This window comes from Pavona decussata, unplaced genomic scaffold (genome assembly GCF_977016875.1).
Source record: "Pavona decussata unplaced genomic scaffold, jaPavDecu1.1 SCAFFOLD_114, whole genome shotgun sequence".
NCBI lineage: Eukaryota > Metazoa > Cnidaria > Anthozoa > Scleractinia > Agariciidae > Pavona > Pavona decussata.
In genome coordinates, this window is record NW_028145528.1 from 2,617,882 (window position 1) to 2,642,999 (window position 25,118).

General features: G+C 40.6%; 1 protein-coding gene and 1 pseudogene across 3 annotated transcripts in view; both read left to right on the plus strand.

The window, feature by feature from the left end:
* The window catches only part of LOC146470186 (adenosine receptor A2b-like), a 117,170-nt gene that overhangs the window by 57,346 nt on the left and 34,706 nt on the right, over window positions 1-25,118 (plus strand). The gene's annotated exons all lie outside the window — the stretch shown is intronic.
* LOC146470192 (uncharacterized) lies at window positions 289-23,573 on the plus strand (annotated as a pseudogene). The gene is made up of 7 exons (XR_014867053.1): window positions 289-973; window positions 2,101-2,154; window positions 3,135-3,521; window positions 4,659-4,892; window positions 6,345-6,554; window positions 11,103-11,252; window positions 21,241-23,573. The product of XR_014867053.1 is annotated as an uncharacterized LOC146470192 (transcript).

Consider the following 25,118-nt stretch of genomic DNA (forward strand, 5'->3'; position numbering starts at 1 on the left):
TCAACGAACTGAGACATGAGTATTCTGGAGACTCCAGAATATTCATAAGCATTCATAATCAAAACATAAGCATGAAACAATGTTATACACTCTGGAGTGTAAATCATATGTAATGCTTATGCTTTGAACTCGATCTTCACAGATTTTAACCTCTAAATTCGGTTAGTTAGAAGCGTAAAACTAAGTTAAATATCCAAAAACTCAGGGCTGGAAGTTGCAGTAGCTCCATAACATTGTTTTATGTAACCGGTCACGCGTTGCTAAACTATAGTGTTCGGACCAATCATTGACAGTAGCATGAACAAGTAATTGGCGCTGTGGTTATATCTACAGTGATGCTCAGTCATTTCCGCCTTATTCAATAGATATTCCGTACAATGGCGGAGTACTTTCATCGACAGTGAAATGTCTATTATTGAATACCGGGGTTTACTCTTAAAAGTGAGCCAAGGAATCGACTGGCCTACAGAGGGCGAAACGATCCTTTCACTTTGTAAAGGACTCATAGCCGCAGGCAGTGAAAACACGGTCCAAAATGTTGTCTCGTTGTTCGCAGAACTGGAAAGAGAGAACAATCTAGGAATCGATCACCTTGATCTACTGAAAGCCATTTTGAAAGAAATGGACAAATGGTTGCTATTCGACAAAATTGAGAAGTTTGAGGAGAAAAGGGAGGCTTACACCAATTTGCTAGAAAAGTTCATTGTCACACTCTGTGAGTTCGATTTACAGCGGCTAATTAAAATATGTTTCCCTCAACGTTTAGAAGGGAACATAAATGATGTTCGCACCTTGTTCCAAGAGCTGGAACGCCAGAACCGTTTGACACCTGACTGTGTCGGTGTGTTGAAAAGGATTTTAAAAGAAGTGAGGAGAGAAGATCTGTTAAAGGATGTTGATGATTTCGAGAAGAAAAGGAAAGACGAAGAGAATGCTGACCGACAAAGAGTAGAGACTGAGATAACAAGACAAGGTGAGTCATGTCTCTCAAGACTCCGGCTGATCTTCTCATTACTTGTACGAGAAATCTTTGCAAAGCATTTTTCGATTAACTGTCTAGTATACATGTTTCGCAGCTACTGCAGCTTAGCATTCATTTGGTCATTGATCGAAATAAGCATATGCAAACTTGTTCCGGCTTTGAAAATGCGTAACGTTGAAATCTACTGTATATGTAATCAGTGGTAAATCTTTGGTCAGTTTAATGTTTTCAACTTCGTCTAGACCTTGCAGTCTATTGAGGAAATTCCTCGGCGTTCGCTCCGTTACTGTTATGGTCTATTACAGTACGCTATATTAAATTCCATATGTTTGAAAGACAGAGAAAGTTGTAGAAAATATTGTTGCCAATAATCTGATAAAATCTGGGGACACAATTTATAGATTTCCCTTCACAGAAATATAGCGGGGAAGATAGGCCCGTTTGTAAGCCGCACTCCTTCTCTTTGTACCTAACTTACAGAGTTTTATCAGACCACAAAGTAGCAGAAGCGAAAACAATTAGTCGAAAGCTGCTATTTGTGAAGCACAAAAGGAAATTTGCATTTGTTACATCGAGACGAATATTATGATTTATAATCGGGTCTAACGTACCTCCTGTAGACTCTTAAAAAGTCTAGGCTGTTTTTCTGTACCGGTTTCTGGGCTGATTCTGGATTCGTTCGTTTGTACACGCCAATTTAATCTTCCAGTTCTAATAATAATTTAGAACATTAAGACAAGTCCGGCAGAAATATATGAAATTCCTGAATTCCGCTCAAGCCTGAATTTTTTCAGGTTTTTGACCGTCGTTTTTTTGCGGTGCATAATTGCGACATTAGAAGAACATCTATCAGTAAAGCAAACACGTCGTTTAAGAGTAAGAAATTGCAGTCGATCAACTTTCACTAGAACGGACTTCTTGGGCAACGATTCAGCATCTATAATGGAGAAAGTCCGTTATAATGGAAGTCATTTGAAGTAATTATTGTTCCTCGGGACTTCAACTTCTGTCCTTAATAACGAGGTGCCCATCAGTGGTGAGTTGTCCGCAATTCGTGAGTTGATGACTACGTTGTCGTATTTGACTGCTTATTGTTTATGTTTTCTTTAATTATTCAGCTGTAGCTGCAGCTATTTACACAGCACCCAGGGTGGTAGGAAGAATGATGGGAGGTGAGTGTTTAGGACTGATCGAGTAATAGACCATATTCGTATTCTCGGTATTGAACTGGATCGAGCTTGCAATGGAGGCTCATGCGGGGGAATATATTAGAAACTATTTGCATGTGAAAAGTTTCCCCGCATAAGCCTCGTGTGCAAGCTAGTTCCAGTTCAATACCGAGAATACGAATACGGTCTATTGGTCAGTATATACATAGCAGCCTCTGTTTTTCCTGATTTTAACAGCAAGAACAAATACCCTCTGGAGAGGCATAAACTAACTGATATAATAGAATGAATCAAAACGTTGATGTAGTAATTACGTCATTATTTCTCAACATCAGTTTTCTCCAAAACTCATAAAATATCACAATTAACTCGAAAATTAAGTAATCAAATTCCAATAAACAAAACGTAAGAGAGCCCCTAGAGTGACATGAAGTGTGTTTAAGTTATGATGACATTAAAAATCTGCAGGAAAAAAAAATAAAATAAAAAATACCCGCTAATGGAGGGTTTTTTATGAAACCACATCACGTCAGTGCATTTACTTAGGTCAGCAATATGGCTGACATACCTTTTATCATTCAAACCTCTTAAGTCTGAGTGAAGACGATCTATATGTTGTTGCCTTGGAAACATCAAACTCCTAGAGCAGTGCCCCCTTTACACACTGTCTCACATGCAAATGTTAGAAATTGTGAGTTTTCATAAAAAGTTTAAAAGAAGAAAGCGATTCTGCTCTTTGAATTTTAGTAGGAAGTGCATTAAAAAAGGATAGAACCTGAGAATTTAAATGTACGTTTACCAAGGCTAATTTAGGTGTGGGTAGGTGTATATCTGTCTTTCTACGAGTGTTTCATTCCTCAAGGCTCAGTAGGGTTACTAGACCCCGGAAGAGTCACATGGTTTGCTACTTCTCACTTGGCTTCAATTTTAATTTTAATGAGCTAGCGTCTTATCTTTAAGAATTTTTTTCTGATATCCGACAGCGGTGAATGTCCATTGCAATTTCAAAACAGTCGGTGGTGTCGTAGTGGCGGTTGGTGCTGGCATGTTTCTGTACAAATATTCCAGAGGTGATCTAGATATCCAACAATTTACCACCGCCTTCGACAAAGTCGTCCTTCCAGCGGCTACCAAGCTGTGCGCAATCACTGACGGCTCATTGTGCTTTACGGTGCAAGCAGAAAGTAGAGAAGCTCTTATGGCGCTCCGGGAACAATACCTGGATGATTCATTGCAAAACAGACTACAGCAGTTTCTTGTCAATGAAGAAATCAAAGAACTGACTGGTGGAGAAGAAGTAATTCTGACTGTACATATTAATGAGCAAGAATTCAATGATGCCATGTTAGATCTGATGATGGAAAGTCAAAGTAAGTACTTGGTAAAATCCGACATCTCTCAATTTTGAGGCTTTATACAGATTTACAAACTTATGAAAATTATGCATTTGTATTGCATAATCATATTTGACTAACCGGATTGTAGCTTAACTTACGATAAGCTGAAAGCAGGAGGGTAGGTATGCGGTCACAAGGGCAACATAAGGGCCCTTATTATGCAAAAACGACATCGGTGGCAAGAAGAACGTCAAGCTAGCACTCTGTAAATAAAACAACAGATCAGCATATGTGCAACAGATTTTGATAGGTTTTGTTGCTGTTTTCTGCGCAACTCCGTGAAATTTCCGATTCAACTTCTTTTGGAGAACATAAAATTTTTTTATGGAAATTTTTATTAACTCAGTACAACAAGAGTTAGTTACAATATAAGATTAGATTGTAATAACAAGTATAAAAAGAGTTCACATTACTAGTACAGGTTAATTCGGCATTATTTTCTACACACATGGAAAATATATAAACATTGGACTGTGAATTTTTTCTTTTTACATTTCAAATGTAAACACCTTTCACAACTAGGGTTTTCCTTGGCATGACCGTCAGGACTACTTAAAGTTCCGAATGTTGGCGGATCCTGTGACCCAAATTATACATTTCAGAATAAGATTTTTGTTTTTTTGATAATCAGAGTCGGATGAAGCCTGATTTCTACCACCGAAACCTTTTGTGCAACATGTTTGATTCCTTTTGCCCTCACTTTCAACATTGTTCATCTCGCACACACATCCTTTAGGCATCATAAACATCCAGCACCGAAAAACAGGGTGACCTTGAGGCGAATCTAACACATCATTTGCACCAACAATATTGGATCATGATGATGCTGTTGGACGTATTTGGATTCGTTTGGCTTGTTTACCAACTAAACCACATATGTTCTTACAAGACCAAGGCATCCTCTTCTTGGCGTAATGTTTGCGACATTGAAACATCATTGAGCTCTATGGTCGACACTCGTTTCTATGACGATTTTTTTGGTTAAGTTTTCTTCCACTAAGACAAGTTAAGAAGGTACGTGTGAAACACACTTTTGTATTGAGCATCCACAAGGTACCCATATGCTACAGCTACTAGTTTGCTCACTGTGTTTAACCATCTCTTCCGTAGTCTTCAACACTGAAGAAGGTGGCCATCCCAGAGAAAGAAAACGACGATCTTCAGACTCAGTTGTATATGTCCCGCAGATAGAGAATGAAGCATCAGCTGTGATCTTAAAGCTAAAACAAACGGAGATAAAATTTCACTTGGAACAAAAAGAAAGTCTGGCAAAAGAAATTGTGAAACTAAAAGAGGAACTGAAAGAAGCGAAGGCGTTCAAACAAATAACTGAAGGAACAATAGGTAAGAAAAATATTGCTCGGTTCACGCTATACATGTGTTGCCACTAATATTGTAGGATTGCGGCCAATAAAACCAGCTACTTACCTCTTTTTGGGAGTTCTAGAATCATCATCCTCGACTCGTCATCATTTAGTTGAGTCATTTAAGCCGACGAGGCATTGCACTAACTGAATCTTAATGATAATGTTGCCAAGGGCCTAAAAGCTTGCACCTAATGAAATATTGGGTACCACTGAGTCCATGGGTCTGCGCGCCCTTATAGCAAACGTACATCCAAGCAATTTTTCGTTCGTTCGTTTTCGCCGGCGATCGCTCGGTGGACCGTTTGATCGTTAACTCGGCTATCCGTTCGCTCGCTCGGATGTTCGTTCACTCGGGCTTGAGCTTGATCGCTCGTTTGCGTTTCTGGTTTGTTCAGTTGTTCCACCGTTTACCCAGTTCTTCTTGCTATCCATGGGCATAAACATGTTATAAAGAATAAAATTTAACCAATTAAAAGCTGTATTAAAACGTTACGAAGAAGTTCCTTCATGTTTTAATACCTATGGCTGTCATGCTACAGAGAAAGACTTTTTCTTTCTCTACTTATCTGACACACCTGTTAATATTATCATACACCTGTTAGAATTATCTGTCACCTTCAAAATTACAGAAATAAATCGCATCTTGAAACAACAAATTATGCCCGGCAAGAAATTATACCAAAACACTAAGTTTACTCAATTTTGCTTTGCGGACAAGCAGGACAAGCTATACGAAGTGTTAAAATGTAGCATGCCATTGTGTTGAATTCTCACCTTTATAACTGTCGCTAAAGCCCCATTTACACGAGCAAAACGATCGGCACGGCACCCGAAAATATCGGTACGGTGCCGCCAACGTTTTTGGCACGGCACCCCTGATTTTAAACGTGTAAACATAGCGTGCCCAAAAATAATTAATACGGCACCGGTGCCCGAAATTTTAGGGGTGCCGAGACCACCTCGCGAGGTGGGCGAAACCTCGCCAGGTCTAGCAGGCTCTGCCCAGGCGTTCCGTCTTTATTGCTTCGATATCCGCGCGAAAACCGAAACGGACCGATAGCGTTGCTGTGAAGTCTGAGGATAACCTTGCAGTGAAGACTCCGTAGTCACACGGAGCACTAAATTTTCTTGTAGAGAAGATTCCGATTTTTCCTACTCAACAAGGATCCACCATTGGCAAGGCCGTTTGGAACTGGACCGGGGGCTTTTATTTTTCTTCCCAACTTTTCCTTGCCGAGATTCCCCCCCCCCCCCCCCCTCTTTCCCCCTTGTCGACTTTATGCTCGTTCCCACTATTTGCCCCTGTATTGAGCATCCACATTTAGCCATAGGGTACTGGCTTACATATGTTTGTTTGTTTATTCATTTATTTATTTATTTATTTATTTATTTATTTATTTATTTATTCATTCATTTATTTTTTCTGTAGTTTACAACACTGAGAAAGGTGACCATCCTAGGGAAAGAAAACGACGAAATTCAGACTCAGTTGTATATGTCCCGGAAAAGGAAAAGGAGTTGTTAACTGTGATCTCGAAACAAACCGAAGAGATACAACGTCAGACAAGAGAAACCGTGAAACTGAAGGACGAGCCAAAAAAAGCGAAGGCGTTCCAACAAGTAACTAAAGGAACAATTGGTAAGAAAATATTCAGAGCGATGTTCACGCTATATATGTGTCGCCATCTTTATATAATAGTTGTGATATTACGGTTGATTATATATATTAGTATGCTGAAAATAAATGGAATCGGTGCCAAATAGGCGTTCTCTCTTGATTCGATGTCCGCGTGAGGTCTGTGATTCCTTTCATTATCTTTAGTCGTGAAACCATTATGTCCAACCAGGAATCTAGGGATGAAACCCTTCCACGGAAATGTATACCAGCCAAGACGTTCATACAGCACGTCCCTTGGAGGAGTAGGACTTCTTTTCATGGCAGTTCGATGATTACAGTGCTATTGCTGACATATATCAAATGCACTACTGTGTCATGATCTGTTCGGCTGAGGTTTACCGACAATTCCTAAAAAAACGTTATGCTAAAATTAATTATTTGCAAAAAAAAAAAAAAATTAAAGCCTTTTCTAGCGTTCACGGAAAAATACCACTGACTAAAAAATTTAGCCAGAGTGTAAAGTTTTTAAAAAACGTTTTCGGTTGGGATAGAATAGAAAGTGAGGCGTTGTGTACCGCTTCGCACGATAAAGCTAGGTGAAGGTTAAGTTAAAGGTAGAATAGAAACTAAGACGGGAAGAAACCTTCATCTCAATGCGTTTCTTCTTGACCTTTAAACTTGTGGTGATAACTTTTCCCGGTTAAAGCAACTGAGAGGGAAACAGGCCGTAACTTTTCCGGAAAAATTGACTCTCTTAGATCAGGAGAACTTAGCTCGGCAACTCAATGGAATCTTCGGGATCTGCTACAACTGGACTTCTATAGACAGAAGTGAATGACACACAACTTTTTCCGCTCAATTTGATTAAAAGTCAGAAAATCGTCGCAACAATTACAAGCAAGCAGAGGCGTAGCTACTATATACGCAAGTGCGTACACTTGAAATCCTAAAAACTAAAAATAATGAAATTAAAATAAATAGAATGAAATAGCAAATCAACATTGGGTTTTTAGAAGATTTTCTTTGACCGAATTTCTTTGAATTTAGCGAGTCAAAGCAAGGAAGGATATCCTGTTTTCAATCGGTACTACTTCATGGCTGAAAGCCTATGGTCGCTTACATATATTTATTTTTAAGAGCTGAAAAATTCATGCTGGTTAACTAAAAAACGCTTAAAAGTTTAATCGGAAATTGCATTCGAGTATCTTGTATAAAACATTTTCTGGTTGTGGGGAAGGGGAGAGGGGCATGCCCCCAGGCGCCCCTTTGGCGCTCAATCTTCACCCCTCTGTGTATACACTACGAATTGTTGTAGCTACGCCCCCTAAAATAGCCTCCCACGCAGTCGTTTTTAGGGGACTCGTATTACCTCCTACGAGTCCCCTAAAACGACTGCGTGGGAGGCTACCCCTAGCAAGGTCCATCTGTACTGCTATCGAGGCTATTTTCCAAATAGTTTTTAAACCCGAAAGGGGCAATAGAACCACTACGAAGGTTTGAGCAGTCGCGAAAGCTAATTAGATAAAAAAGACTAAAATAAGGACAGCAGCTTATTCCTCAACACGTTTATCCCATTGCGCTGTGTAGTGAGTGATAGGAGCAGCACCGCTTTAAGCTTCAAGTGTTCACAAGCCGGGATTGTTCAACAGTTTGTACGTTGCTATACAGTCAATTCCCTTTACTCGGGATCACGAGCAGAAAATTCTTTCAGTCAAACTTCTGTAATTTAGTTCGACGGAGATTTAGCTGCTGTCCGTATTATCGGAGTATCCGTAAAAGCGAGGTGCCTGCAAGACGAGAGTTGACTGTATTTGCAAAAAAACAAAACAACGAAAGATCGAAGTCTTACACCAGGGGGGGCTGGCAGCTGCCTTTGATCTTGCCGCTTTTCGGAAAGTGATGATCGCCCCAGTAAAGAAATCTGTCAATCAATCGAAAACCGTAACGAGCATGCGCGAAATGCGAACGATTCATGCTATTTTGTCTGTGGCGACTCGACGGAGGAAAACGCATTCGTATTAAGTCATTGTTACTTTACTGTTAGCATGTTATTTTGCGGTAGTACGAAGTTTGAACACTGCGATTAATCAAGACCGCTGGAATGAGGTGCCAGCTTTGTTTTAGGTTAGTAGAGTCGTCAGCAATGAAATTGCGAGCGACATGTTTTCAGCGAGTGTATGTGGTGAAGAATATGATTTGTAGTGTAGCGAACGATTATGGTTTTCGTCGTCTCAGGAAGATATTGTACGTCGACAAAATAGTAGAGTTCAATTTCGATTGTTGTTCAGTTCTGAAGAAACTAGAAGCCACGCAGTGTTTCACGACTGTCATCGCGAAAGCCCAGAATGTAAGCTTATTTCTCAAGATCGGCTTGGAACTTTAATGTAAGCGTATTAAAAGTATTTGTGCCACATTTTATGCGTATCAACTGTTGAAAGCGTCGTTACGAATGAAACAGCATGTTTATTTTACGGAATTCTCCCTCTGTTTAAATGTTGCGTGACGACAGTTATTCCTGTAAGTTTAATTTTAATGCACAAATTGTTTAAATGCATACACAAGGAAAACGGCTTGAGTCCTTAAGAAATTTTTGGATAAGAAAATTTTGCAACTGGAAAGGATAGCTGATAAAGATCTCAGAAGAAGATTGCTCAACATTATTGTGAATAGAGCTACCAGGTTTGTATGAGTGGTTGCAAGGGTGTTTGTCTCTTGTCTGTATGGGGAGATTAACTTACGTGAAAAGACATTCAGGTCCTTATTCTCTCGTGCAAAAATTGGGAAGTTGAGTTCAGTAGCACCGGGTGAACAATGTACTGGTACACTGAGATCTTGCAGAAACCACATGCATGTGCAGAAACCTTGGAAGGTACATGTAAATATTATTGTATTACCTGTCGCCCTTTACAATACAGATGTCCATGAACACCTTGTATCGGTATGGTGGTTTTCCCCCATTGGTGGATGCCAAAATGGGGCTACTGGGAATACACCCTAACAACCAACTGCAAGGGAGATACAGTACCAAATAGATTCCGGGATGGTAAATCAACCATGGTTTCTCTATGTATTAAACAGCCATTTCAAAGAAGACAAGCTAAAAGTAAATTATCACCCCTTGATAACTGAAGTGTTTCTAGCAACTCGAGGATTAACCCAGCTGACCACATTACTCTGCAGTATAATTATGTCATCAAAACATGACAATATACATCAGAACTGTAACATACTGCAATACTGTTTAATTGGTACATATTGTGTAACATAGTCAAGTGTAATTAGCATATTGTAAATTATGCAATTACTGCACGTTTTCACACACTTGCACAGTGTAATGACTGGCTGGAGTATTGCTGCGCCCTGCCTCTTTTATGTTCCAGTTCTCACCCCAGAGGTATGACAGACAAAATCTAAATTAATGAAAGATAACTTCATCTCTTTAAAATGATGAGATTTATTACCAAGCATACATAATGAATTCAAAAGTCAATATTTGTGGCTCACTCGGCAAAGTTGAAGAGCAAAATGCTGCTAACATCACCTCTCAACTGCTCACCATTTAGAAGAGATTAGAGACGAGAAATCTGTTGTTGAGAGTATGGGCATGACAGTAACATTTTAACTTAAGCAAAACAGAGAATTAGATCATCAGAGCATCCACAGTTTGTTGACTCCCAGTGGGTAGTTGCTGTAAAGGGAGAGATTCTACAGTGTACTTAAATGAAAAAATCTATAGGGAAGGTAACGATAAAGTGGAATGGAAGAAGTCTCACTGGTCTAGCCCTGTGAACTATGTGGGTCAGCTAGTCGTTGGTTACAGTATTTTCGTTTTTCGCTGCAGAATTTGCATCCGTGATCCCTCTTGATGACCAAACTTCAGGTAAAAGAGAGACCGAAACTTTCCTGTGATGTTTGGACGTCGAATAGCCAAATTATTTGCGAATCCGCACAGACGCGCCTTCACATAAAATCGCCGCCATGTTTGTTTATCAAAAAATCGGTACTTAGTCTCGCTCGGTCAAATTTCTTAACTGGGGCGATCATCAATAGTCGGTTCCAGGCCTCGCTGCTAGCCCCCCCTGTCTTACACTAAGCAACCTTACTCTACCCAAGTAATCATGAGGATCCTTAGATGACTAACGTGAACGCCCGTAGCAGCCAGAAGCGATAACGGACGGCTGTGTCTCCAGGGTAGGTGTAAGCCCTCGTACCCTTAGGTGGTGACCTATCGCGTCCAGCAATTTCAAATCTGACATCTGGGTCAAAAGCGAGTTAATATATTTTTGGTTGTTTCCGCCACAACTGCATCACAGAAAAGCTCTGAATTGAGTAAGCTATTTTTCTCAAGTTGTTCATCAAACCACTCGGTTGAGAACCACTGAGTTATTTTTAGAAGCTGCATGACATGTTTTTATGCTTGTACTGTGTGAATTGTGATCTATAACCTTTCGTTCTCTTGGAGTCACAGGGAAAGAGGATAGTTCGAGACTTAAGGGGGCAGTTGACAAAAGATGAAATTCAGATTTAGTGCTGTCTTGCAAGAAAGAACTAAATGACATCCCTTTTCAGGTGAAAGATTGGAAGAAGTCGAAAGAAGGCAGAGAAATGCATTTGTTTTGAAGTATTTGATGAATCTTCCGGAGACATTTAGCGAGCCATCGGACAGCGGGATCTCTAGTGAAAGCGCGTTGTCTCAATTTTCAGGGGAAGAAGGCACAGGTAACTACTTCTCTTTTTTCTTTTAAAGTGCACCTAACAGCAGATTTTTTTATTCGGCGAAATAAATATACTTTTTTTTAAACTGTTCCAGCGAAAAAATTTTTTGAATTGGTTGAATCCTCGATTTTCTATGCGCTTTTGAAGTTGGGACTGTGTTGTTGCACCACCGCGTTTTAGGAAGCCTGGGACGAGCGATGATTATGACGTCACGCCAGGGACCACGCGATATCGATTGTGTCTCTTTTTCGGTTTATTTCTTTGCAATTTACTCCACATAGTTCGTTTCAGAATGTGTTCGTCTTCTTCTTTACGATTATCAGAAGAGTCCAAGGAGCCGGAAGAGTCTGAGGAGATCGAGGAGGATTTAGAAGATTTGGATGACTCCGAAATGAATTACATCTTCGAAATCGAAATGGACGCTTATCGACAAGAAGCTTCAGCAAGCGCAAACCCATTCGATAGCAGCGACCTCGAAGAAGACCTGTTTTAATACGGATGAGCCGCGTGCCCACCCGGAATGGACAGCCAGATACGAAACACTTTATATTGTTTCATTAGCAATACTTCTTCTTCTAAACACTACAAGTGTTAAGCTTTCGAAACAGACCAAAATGAAACCATTTGGACAGGAATTGACAGAGATATGAATTTTTGAGTGTGATAGTTCTGTTTGTTGTGAATAAATTTTGCGTTCGCGAAGTGCGGACACAAACAGCGCGCTTGACGATTTCTTTTACAATTTCCATTCTACTTCGCTAACACTGTTTGATCTGTATACTAGAACATTTCAGTTAATTGCTGGATGCCTTAATCTTACTGTGCGAAACGAATGGAAGTCAAAATAATTTTTCGAAGTTATGAAGTATTAACAGGGCCGTACATAGCGGGGGGGCAGAGGGGGCAGCTGCCCCCGCCAGGAAACTCAATTTTTTTCTTGCATCACAAATCACAAGAAAATCGACTAATTGACTGAAAAAGTATTCCCTCTAGGTGAATTCCCCATGACTATACTCAGGCTACCATGTAATCAGTGTAATTACCACTTCCATACAATTGCAGAACCAATCCTGTCGTCCTTCTATGAAATCGTACCTTTTGAATTATAATGTACGATCACGGGCTCGAAAATCTGGCATTGAAATATTCAGAGTTCATAACTACTGGAATCCAATTCTGGTGGAAATAGCCGAATGTTATAATACAGTGGAACCTCGATTTAACGAAGTCGCTGGGGACCGGCCAAATTTGTTCGTTGAATCGAGGGTTCGTTATATCGAAAATCTCGTTATAACGAACTTCAGGGGAAACGACCAAAATGTTCGTTATATCGAGGTCATAGTTAATGATTGATTTGTAACACAGGTGACGTCTGTCACGGAATTCAATGCTGATGTCGAAATACTATAGTACCAATGTCTAAATAATAAGCCGTTGACTGAAAGGCTGCTGTCTCTTTACCATAAGGATAAGAAGGATTTGTTGACTGTTGATCTGTTCAGCGTGTTGCGTGTCGCGTGTTGACATCGTAATTCGTTATATCGAGGTAGATTTTACGTTTGGGCTTCCGGATTATGTTCGTTATATCGAAGAATTCGTTATATCGAGGTTCTATTCCATACATTTTAGGGCCTCTTCATATGATCCCGGTTACCGGGATGGCTCGGTAAGCGGGATGAATTTTGCAGTCCGTTCATATGGGAAATTTCATCTCGGTTACCGAGATGAAAAGTGGTGACGCGGTCAATCGAGCGTGACATTTACCGAACAAGCCCGGCAAGAATTTTTCATTTTTATCGGTTCTACAAACCTCAAAAGTATTATATCTTTATCTCTACTACGAAAAGGAATTATTTTGAACTAGAACATCTCAGAAATGAGCCGTAATAATCAAATATATCCGTTCTAAGACGCGAATGTTTGGTTATAGACTTCATCCCGGTAACCGGGATACCGTGTTCATATGAGAAAATTTTCGTCCCGGACTCCCGAGATCTCGGTCGCTGAAACCGAGATCTCGGTAACCGGGCTGGCCCGCCTTCTCATATGAACACATCGAATTTTTTACAAAAGAAATAGGAATGAGGCGAGATCTCGGTAAGCGGGCTAGCCCGGTCAACCGGGATCATATGAAGAGGCCCTTACTGTAACTTTGGCCGGGACATGGAATATCGTTCGTTATATCGAGGACTTCGTTAAGAGGTTCGTTAAATCGAGGTTCCACTGTACGAAATGAAGTAAACAAATGAAGATTTTCACGGCCTTACTGGATAGGAATTTCGTTTAACCATTCTGTTTACTGGTTTCCAATGAGACTAGGACATGGAAAAAAGCTCTCACACAAGTTCAGCTTGCAAGAGTCATAGATTTTAGCCACACAGGAGTACTAAATATATGTTTGATTTAACGAGTTCTTTAATAATAATTTGTTTTATTACATCACATGTTGCATGAGGGAAATGAAAACATGAAATTGATCTTGAATGAAATAAGTCAAAAAACCTTGTAAACAATGCCAAATACTCTACCTTTTTTACTGGGCAGATCCTTACTTTGTATGAAAGAGTCAGTGTATTTGATCAAGGTGAGGGGCCCTGGGTGCATGCTCCCTCTTTAATTATATATTTAAAAGAAAATAAGGCCTTTTAATACAAACACAAAACAATGTTATGGAGATTATGTACATTAGTACCCTCAAACATAGAGAGTGTGAAAGCCAAAAGGTAAGGTGGTAAGGAATCACAAATGAACAATAAAAATTCAGAGTAAGTACAAATAGCTGCTCAAAAATGATTACTCGTTTCCATAGTCCAACAAACTATGATAGCACACAATATAAAAATATTGACTTCACAAAAGTTTTGCCGCCCATCCCCCTTTCCCATTACTACAGTGGTTCAGCCTTATGAAAAACTCCAAAAAACCTGTGAGCAATATTCTCTTTGATCTTGGAAGATTTCTAGTTCAGGACTAACAAGACAGACTACCAACTATCAAATCTATGTTTTTATTTTATTTTAATAAATTATAACAATCACATTAATAATGATAACTGCTGTACATATTGCACATGTAATTCATAACTTGGCAAAGGGGCACAGTATTATAGTCACACTAGATGTCCTTCTCTCCTTTACATGTACTAGTCACTTTAAATCTACAACATATCCATTATTATTATGTTATTGGATAATTTGGAGAAATATTGAAATACAAATTGAGGGGAACTCTGCTCACAAGGCATGCCCCCCACCCATAAGCTAAGGGCCTGTTTACATCGAAGTGTATTTTGTACACCAATGTGAAGGTGGATGACTCCACATAGTTTGCAGAGCATACCAGAGATTCCCAGGGGGGGAGAATCCCATATGGAACAGACGGGGATGCTTGTCGGAAATTTTGAATTTAACCCCTAAAGGAGACCATCTGAGCGTGGCTCAAGCTTTTTGTGACCCCTAAAGGAGACTAATCTGGGCGTGGCTTAAGCAAATTTTGACCCCTAATGCAGTAAACAAAACAAGTTAAAAAGAAAATTTGACTTCTGTTTCTCTTCGCGTAATTCTGTGTTTCTTCACGGAACCCTAAACGAGACCTTGACGGCTTAAAATATTGGCGCTTTGTCTGGAACACCCTAAGCGAGACCAAAATCCAAAATTTACACCCCTAAGCGAGACGACGAGCATCCCCGTCTGTTTCATATGGGAGTACCCTCCCCCTCCCCCCCCCTCCCCCCGCGCAGAGATTTCAGCCACAGACAATAGTCAAGTACAATTCAGGGGCACAGTATTATAGTCACACCAGATGTTCCCCTCTCCTTTGCATGTACTTGTCACTTTAAATCTACAACATATTCAATAATTATGAATTGGATTGGAGAAATATTGAAAATACAAATTGAGGGGAAGTCTGCTCAAGAGGCATGCCCCCCACTTATAAACTAAGGGCCTGTTTGCATCGAAGTGTATTTTGTACACCAATGTGAAGGTGGATGACTCGACATAGTTTGCAGAGCATACCAGAGATTTCAGCCACAGACAATAGTCAAGTACAATTGAGGTCAAACTTGGCAAAGGGGTACAGTATTATAGTCACACTAGATGTCCCCCTCTCCTTAACATGTACTTGTCACTTTAAAGCCTACAACATTCCAATAATTATGTAATTGGGTTGGAGAAATATTGAAATACAAATTGAGGGGAACTCTGCTCACAAGGCATGCCCCCCCCCCCCCCTCATAAACTAAGGGCCTGTTTGCATCGAAGTGTATTTTGTACATCAATGTGAAGGTGGATGACTCCACATAGTTTGCAAAAAGAGCATACCAGAGATTTCAGCCACTGACAATAGTCAATTACAATAATTATTGAGATCAAACTTGGAAAAGGGGCACAGTATTATAGTCACACCAGATGTCTCCTTCTCCTTTACATGTACTTGTCACTTTAAATCTACAACATATCCAATAATTATGAATTGGATTGGAGAAATATTGAAATACAAATTGAGGGGAACTCTGCTCACAAGGCATGCCCCCCCCCCCCCCCCCACTCATAAACTAAGGGCCTGTTTACATCGAAGTGTATCTTGTACACCAATGTGAAGGTGGATGACTCCACATAGTTTGCCGAGCATACCAGAGATTTCAGCTACTGACAATAGTCAAGTGCAATTGAGATCAAATTAGCATACATCTACTTTTGAGGTCATCTTGCAAATCAGCTGTCAATCCCTTTTATTAACAACACAAATTACATACAATTTATACACAATTATATATTTATACAAATATTATAAGCACAGAGGTAATACGTCAAATCATCAATAGAGATTTCATATATGCTTGACTTTTGATGTAAAATATATGCCTGAAGTGACCAAATATTTTTTTTTGGGGGGGAATATATGGAAATCTATACAGTCAGTTAACGCATAGAGTGTATATAATATACAGCTCAGGCATGCAAATTGTTGTACAAGCATACAAGATATACTTTAAAAGTATAAGTAGAATGTAATTTCTGCACAACTGATTCTTAATTTATGGAACTAAGTCACAAGTGGTTCCCCTTTTTAGTTATGAATTTTTCTGTGGATCTGTGCTTCGGATAATAATATTTCTTATATTTTAGTTGACATCTACCGACAGTCCATAGCCCTGAAGCCTCAACATTTTTGTCCTGAGGTAAAATAGCAGGTCGTTTAGAACAGCTGGCTAGAGCTTTCACTTGAGCTTTAGTTGTAAACCTAGAGACAAATCAAGCAAAGAGGAAAACGTCACAATAAATCTTTATGTTACATCGTGACTCGCTCATTGTTCGCTCCTCACAATTGCCAAACTTTAAACGCACATAGCAGAAAAACGGTGAGAGGTGCCATGGGATGCGATGCCTTAAAATCCAAGAGCAGCTCTTTATTAAACAAATGGTGTAATTTTTTTTCTTGGAACCCTGACGATATAGCGTCAAAAAGCAAACGCGTTCATTGATCATTGCACGTGGAGAAAAGCCGCCATATTGGACAAGCTTGCGAGGAAGTCGAATATTGACGACAGTAACTAAGGAAATTATGAGAAAATAAAATCACTGGTCACCTACATACCTCGTCACTTGTTGAATCCTTTCATTTGGAAGAAAAGCCGTCTACACGGTGAATAAAACAGGAAATAAGACGAAGCAATTATTCGCGTGAAGATCCTTCCTAAAAACGCTGGTGAAAGAATACGGTGATGTGATTGGCCAATTACTGCTACCATGATGCTCTTCGGACCGTGTCCAACCAACACTCACCATAATATGGGAGTTAATGGAGACCTATCCCCTTTTCTAGATTTGGTTCGTTTCCATAGCCTCCAACAACACATCGGGAAGGCATATTAGGTCATGTAATCACTGATGTAATTGATGTACCGTATTTACTCGAGTAAGCGCCGCGGCGCTTATTTAATTTTTCGTGTCTCCTGTGCGGCGCTTATTCGAGGGCGGCGCTTATTTGAGGGCGGCGCTTATTAAAAGGCCCATACCACAAAGCCAAAACATTTTGATTGTACAAGCAAACGTTGACAATCTCCTTACTGCAAAAGTTACAGGGAAGAGAAAGAGGGAGGTTGGGCTTGTCGTACCGGCGAAGTTTACAGCCTTCACGAAAGAACAGCTGAAGAACGCGAACATTTTGAAGAGGGAACTGAATAAAAGAGCATCAAGATGTACTCACTTCGAACTGAAAAACATCACTATTGATGAAAACAAATTTCCATTGCTGGCTTAGAACCGCATTGCAGCGATTATAGTGTATTTTTTATCATCTTATGGAAATACTCAAATAAGCGCCGCACCGGAGCTGCGGCGCTTATTCGAGGGCGGCGCTTATTAACCATTCCGCTCCATGTGCGGCGCTTAATCGAGGGCGGCGCTTATTCGGGCGCGGCGCTTATTCGAGTAAATACGGTAATTGCAAAGCATGAGTAGAAAGACTGGAAAGCGAAAGATCCTTCGTCCCTGGCGTGACGTCACAGAGCAGCTCGATCCATTCCCCGCCAAAACACGGCCGCGCAACAAAAATGGCGCGATTTTCAAACCGTCGCTGAAGCACCGAAAATCGAGGATTCAACCAAATCAAAAAAATTTTTCGCTGGAACACTTTAGAAAGAAAGTAGATTTATTTTGTCCAATAAAAAGAACTACTGTCAGGTGCACTTTAAACTAGATTCTTATATTATGTTTTGAGCCAAACGGAATGTTATTCTGTAATATTATTTTAAAGATATTGTATATTTATACGATAAGGAAGACTCTGTGCACGTTATGATCGGCTTTTGCCCATGATTAATAGGCCTTATCACGGTTTTCGACGCCATTTTGACGGGTAGGCAAACAGGCTTGAAATAACAGTGTTTGTATGGAAATCCGATGTCAAATAATTTTCATAAAACATCGCTTCTGAAAAATTCATGAGTTGGAAACTTTTGGCACTAGGAAAAGGATTTTAAGAACAAAATTGGAGGGATGTAGCTGTGCCAGACAGCATCCAGTCGTGTTTTGAAGTTTCCATACATTTCCCTGTATTTTTTTCCGCGAACTATTTTTAGTACCAGTTCACGGCTGGTTTGCTATACAGACAAATGTATGGAAAGTTCAAAACACCGACTGGACGTTTTCTGTCACAGCTACATCCCTCCAATTTTGTTCTTAAAATCCTTTTCCTAGTGCCAAAAGTTTCCAATTCATGAATTTTTCAGAAGCGATGTTTTATGAAAATTATTTGACATCGGATTTCCATACAAATACTGTTATTTCAAGCCTGTTTGCCTACCCGTCAAAATGGCGTCGAAAACCGTGATAAGACCTATTAAGGGAAGATATGTGGATGGCGTCACTTTGTTGTGTGTGTCGTGTTCTTGATCACGGTCGAGATTGATTTGGTCCACCGTGGATGAAAACACATATTTTTGTACTTAATTAGTGCTTTACGATAAAACGCCTGACATTGAAAGTTTAAAAGACTTCAGCTTATTAAAAACAGCTAGAACTTTGTTGTGTACTTATCAAAGGCTCCTGTGAGCCAACTTGTGAATGCAGAAGCAGTAATAGTGGTAACCGTAAAGCAGTACTCGCATCAAACTACACTACAACTAAGGTTTCGTGGACGCCAAGCGGGAATGAGGTCTGGCCTGAAAGGTATAAAACATTGTTCGCACTGCGTTTGGTTGGCCCAGGACGCGAAATCTTAAGAAAGCCATAAAGGGTCAATAATAAAAAATATGTAATAAAAAATAATTAATTAATAAATGTAATAAAAAATAATTAAAAAAATAAAGGGTTAATAGGGGGCCTCATTTATTCCGCATTCTACGTCGCTTAGATTTTTATCCGTTCCTTTCAGCAAGATTGAGCTCCTTGAATGGTTTTGCATTTGTTAAGATAGTTTTAATTTTTAAAATTGTACGTTTGGAGCCTTTGGAGTGATAAGCTTTTAATGATCTCCGTTACCTCGGGAGTTTTGAACCCTGGAATCTAAGCCTTAAAGACCACGTACCACGCCACTACGCCACATGTGCACGACTCCCGCAGAAGATATTAAGTTTTGCATTTATTAGTTGTTTACGGTTTACGGTGTCTAAATATCTGGCACCCGAAGTGCAACTGACGATTTTAACGGACAAATGTCTTCCAACCGCCAAAGAACAATACGCGAATGAGCAGGGAACATCCTCAGACGTTTCTCCATCGTATATTTTCTCCTTCCATCTTGAGGGAAATCCCTGTTGACTTGGAGGACAATCTCGGCCTTGAGCGGCTTTCAACGCGGCGCTTTTCTCACCAAAAACAAAAAATTTAGGAAAACTATATACATCGGTCGAAAGTCTTTAGCCTATTTCTTTACATTTCTCCAAAAAGTCCAAAAAAAAAAACCGTGAATTTTTATAATTGAAGAAGGCGAGAATCGTAATGGAGCCTTAAGAGTACACCAGATTAATTTTCTGAAAGTTTGGGACCCATCGAGCGACCAAGTGACATTTTCCCAACATTACAATAACTCGTTCATTGCGCATACGCGCATTCACGAGTTCAAGAGAAAAAAAATTGTTAGGGTTAGTTGCGAGGAGAAATTCGGGAGGCCGGTGGCGGGGAATTATTACTAATCGCAGTTAAGCGACCGACGACAGGTTATTTCTTGGATCACAAATTCAGTCCTATAGGCATTACTTTTGGTTAAGAAAATCGTTTGAGATTCACGACTGTTTGCAGTCTTCTATAAATTCGTTAAGTTCACTCAAAAGTATTAAGACGTGTAACGAGACAAATGTAACGAGACGTGTTTCCAACCAATATGATAAGAGTCTAGCTTATTTTGGTGGCTTTACTGACACTCAAGGGCTAGCAAACATTTCTGTTGATTACTGGAAATCGATGCGTGGCTCGAAGAGTAGCAATGGGTCGTTCTAGCGCGGGAAGTAGTGAAGAAACTCGGCGGAGCAGCTAGCTTGACATCCGGCACGCGTTACAAAATACCAAAGGTACAAGGTCTAAGGTCAGACAGTAAAAAGATGGAGACCTCTTGTGGAACAAAGCAACGGTGTTGAAATAGTGTTGGTAATCGTTGGTGATCAATTTACAACACTTTCTAGGTTCCTTGTATATCATCTAAAACAAACACAGGTGACACTTGCGATTCTGAAAATAATACGACATGTGCACACTTGATAACTCGCAAAATATCTGATTGGTTAAATGCTTGGCCTATAAAGTAGTTACAACACACATCTGATCCAGTTCTAGGATAAGATAGCCTTGTTCTCAATTTTAGCTATTGAAGGCGCACGTTTAGAAAACAAGCGTACATTGTTCAATCTCAGCAGATGTTCTCTTGAAATGCAAAACACTCTCTAGATAAAAAATAAGCGACGATTTGCTCTACCGTAATTAGTGTTCATTGATAACCGGACGTTTTATTGAAGTATACAGATTTTTAAACTGTTTTGCATATTATGACAGCTTCCTGGTATTCTGCATCGCAATGAGTGATAACGGGAGAGATATTTCGTAGTTTGAGAACAAGGTGATTTCTTTCCGCTTTCTTGCTCATGAAACGTCTCTGTTATCGTATGAATCAAATAGATTGCATTTTATTGTACGTCTTTAATTCTCTAGTTATAGACCTTAGAAGACATTAAAATATGGAAGCAACATCAGCGACAAATTGGCCTACACGTCGTGTACCATTTCGTGCCCTGATAAGTAAATTTTGACTCCTACACTAACTTGATCTGTAAATGCATGGCCATCATTACTAGATATGGTATAATGGATGATAGCCCATGGTCGTCAAACCAACCAAAACTCTGGAAATGCATTATCCAATCATCCAGGCCTTAATCAAAGCCATTAGAAACTGGATCAATGGACAATTCAATTCCTAAGATAGATATTTTGGGAACATTTACCGTAACCTGTCATATGGCTTTACAACAGCTTGTCGCTCTATTTTTAATTAGGTCCCCATTTGAGAATGGAAGATAAGACAACAAATATTGAGGAGCAGTACAAAAATGTAAACGTTCCCAAAGAATTGGATCATAAAGTAGAAGGTCATGACTACACAAATCTTGGCAGCGCCAATCACTCACGGGAAGAATTCCAACAAGCCAGAGGGTACAATGAAAAACGTCTTAGCATTACCAAAGACGAAGGCGACAGGGCCAGAGAAGACCATGCATACAGCATTCTTAGTAGCACTTATCAGTCACTTGGTGAGTTCCAACAAAGCATTGAGTACCACAGCAGAAGTCTTAATAATGCAAGAGAAGTGGGTGACAAATACGCCGAAGGCCGTGCCTATGGTAATCTTGGCAATGCTTATTGGTCTCATGGTGACTTCAAGAAAGCCATAGAAAACCACTACATGCGTCTTAAAATTGCCATTAGTTTGCACGACAGGTTAGCAGAAGGTCGTGCCTACGGCAATCTCGGTAATGCTTATCAATCAGTTGGTGACTTCCAACGAGCCATAGAGTACCACCAAAAAGTTCTTAGCATTGGTAAAGAAGTGGGTGATAGAGCAGGAGAAAGTCGCGCCTACGTAAATCTCGGCAACGCATATCAATCACTAGGTAACTTCCAAAAGGCCATAATGTACCAGGAAAAAGGCCTTAAGATTGCTAAAGAAGTGGGCGATAAAGGAGGAGAAGGCCGTGCCTACGGCAATCTCGGCAACGCTTATCAATCACTAGGTAACTTCCCAAAGGCCATAGAGTACCAGGAAAAAGGGCTTAAGATTGCTAAAGAAGTGGGCGATAAAGGAGGAGAAGGCCGCACCTACGGCAACCTCAGCAGCGCTCACCAATCACTAGGTAACTTCGCAATGGCCATAGAGTACCAGGAGAAAGGGCTTATGATTGCTAAAGAAATAGGCGATAGAGTAGCAGAAGGCTACGCCTACGGCAACCTCAGCAACGCTTATAGATCACTTGGTTACTTCCAAAAGGCCATAGAGTACCAGGAAAAAGGGCTTAAGATTGCTAAAGAAATAGGCGATAGAGGAGCAGAAGGCTACGCCTACGGCAACCTCGGCAACGCTTATCAATCACTAGGTAACTTCGATAAGGCCATTGAGTACCAGGAAAAAAGGCTTATGATTGCTAAAGAAGTGGGCGATAAAGAAGGAGAAGGCCACGCCTACGGCAACCTCGGCAACACTTATCAATCACTAGGTAACTTTCAAAAGGCCGTAGCGTACCAGGAAAGAGAGCTTAAGATTGCTAGAGAAGTGGGCGATAAAGGAGGAGAAGGCCGCATCTACGGCAACCTCAGCAGCGCTTACCAATCACTAGGTAACTTCGAAATGGCCATAGAGTACCTGGAAAAAGTGCTTAAGATTGCTAAAGAAATAGGCGATAGACTAGCAGAATGCTACGCCTACGGCAACCTCTGCAACGCTTATGAATCACTTGGTTACTTCCAAAAGGCCATAGAGTACCAGGAAAAAGGGCTTAAGATTGCTAAAGAAATGGGCGATAGAGGAGCAGAATGCTACGCCTACGGCAACCTCGGCAACGCTTATCAATCACTGGGTAACTTCCAAAAGGCCATAGAATACCAGGAGAAAGGGCTTAAGATTGCTAAGGAAGTGGGCGATAGAGAAGGAGAAGGCTGCGCCTACGGCAACCTCGGCAACGCTTATCAATCACTGGGTAACTTCCACAAGGCCATAGAGTACCAGGAAAAAGGGCTTAAAATTGCTAAAGAAGTGGGCGATAGAGGAGGAGAAGGCCGCGCCTACGGCAACCTCGGCAACGCTTATCAATCACTGGGTAACTTCCAAAAGGCCATAGAGTACCACGAAAAAAGGCTTAAGATTGCCAAAGAAATGGGCGATAGAGGAGCAGAATGCTACGCCTACGGCAACCTCGGCAACGCTTATCAATCACTGGGTAACTTCCAAAAGGCCATAGAATACCAGGAGAAAGGGCTTAAGATTGCTAAGGAAGTGGGCGATAGAGAAGGAGAAGGCTGCGCCTACGGCACCCTCGGCAACGCTTATCAATCACTGGGTAACTTCCACAAGGCCATAGAGTACCAGGAAAAAGGGCTTAAAATTGCTAAAGAAGTGGGCGATAGAGGAGGAGAAGGCCGCGCCTACGGCAACCTCGGCAACGCTTATCAATCACTGGGTAACTTCCAAAAGGCCATAGAGTACCAAGAAAAAAAGGCTTAAGATTGCTAAAGAAGTGGGCGATAGAGGAGGAGAAGGCTACGCCTGCCGCCAACTCGGCAACGCTTATCAATCATTAAGTAACTTCGAAAAGGCCATAGAGTAACAGAAAATAGGGCGTTATTAAGGAATGCCCTAGACAATTTTTACTTGTAAGAATTTTATTGCAGTTTTCAAAATGTTTTTGTAATATACTGCAGTGCGAAAGAAGCGTGACCGTGAGGACCTTTTGCAAGGCTTTATTTGACTGCACAATCGCTGTACTGCCATTCAGCAAGAGTGGAATCCCGCTTCACCTCCTCTTCCAAGAATGTCATCTTCAAATACTAAAAATTGCCAGATCGGGTGCTTACTCAGGGCTGTCTTGGGTCGACTTTCACTTTTATTGCCAAATGGTACTGCTCATTTCGGTTCTTATTCCTTCCATAAGAAAATTCCGTTTGTCGCTGTCACTATTTGCCGCAAAATTGCGACCGAAAACTCCATCCAAATGCTAAGCACTCAGCACCCAGCCATTACTAAGAAGTGGGCGACAGGGTCAGAAGACACACACATGGAAGTCTTTACAACGATAACTAATCACTTGGTAACTTCGATCGAGTCACAGAGTACCCACAGGAAGATCCTTCGAGAGATCCTGTAAAAGACATTGTAATCTCGTCAACGTTTATGAATCACCGTTAGCGCCCGACATTCAAGGATTCATGTGACTAAAAGCCTGTTTCTCAGCTAAATAAGAGTCAAGTATTTGTTCTGTAAATTTTGTAAACCACGATCTCTCAGAGGCGTTAGAGTGGCCGGTTTCGGTCACAAATAACGCACGCTCGCAGAAAGAGAAGCCTTCGGTCCTTTTCAATACAAAACCACATTTTTAAACGATCATAATTCGATATCAAGCTAGGTTTACAATCCATGAAATTTTACAACCTCGTTCCCAGGGTCTCTCTTCTTCCCGCCCCAGAGAGAGAGAGAGAGAGAGAGAGAGAGAGAGAGAGAGAGAGAGAGAGAGAGAGAGAGAGAGAGAGAGAGAGAGAGAGAGAGAGAGAGAGAGAGAGAGAGAGAGAGAGCCTAGTTGAAGCTGGTCACGTGGCACCCAAAATCTGGGTGCTTGACACAATTTGTCGCTAGGGAGGGGTAGTAAAGTATGCAGTTGTCGCTTTCTCAGAAGGACGGAGAAGCCAGCTACGAACTTTACGACAACAAGCAGTTTTACAACCAAGCATTTCTACTGAGTAGTAATTAAACTCGAACGAATATTCACCATGGCCAGGATTTGCTTAATCGGGCTTAGCACAACTGCGCCCAGATTTCAAAGTAAAAGTGTCAACGAAATTTCAAGCAAAAAGTAGTCGTAGTTTGATAAAACGCTGAGTTCAAACCGATGAACGAAACTACTTTCATAGGAGGAAAGAAGTGTCGAGATACATTTTTTGTAAAGTTTGCATCTATGCTCGTGGAAAGAAACAATTGAAAATTCGCCCGGAAGTGGTGACGCGACTTGGGTTGCGCCATTTTCATTTACCAATCAGACTGGAGAACGTGACCGATTTTACCAGATATTTTCTCTGAAAACAAAACATCTTGATACAAGATTACTTTCTTCGATTAAGTCATCCATGTAAACATCTTTCACAAGCAGGTTTCGCCCAAGTTTCGTGACAA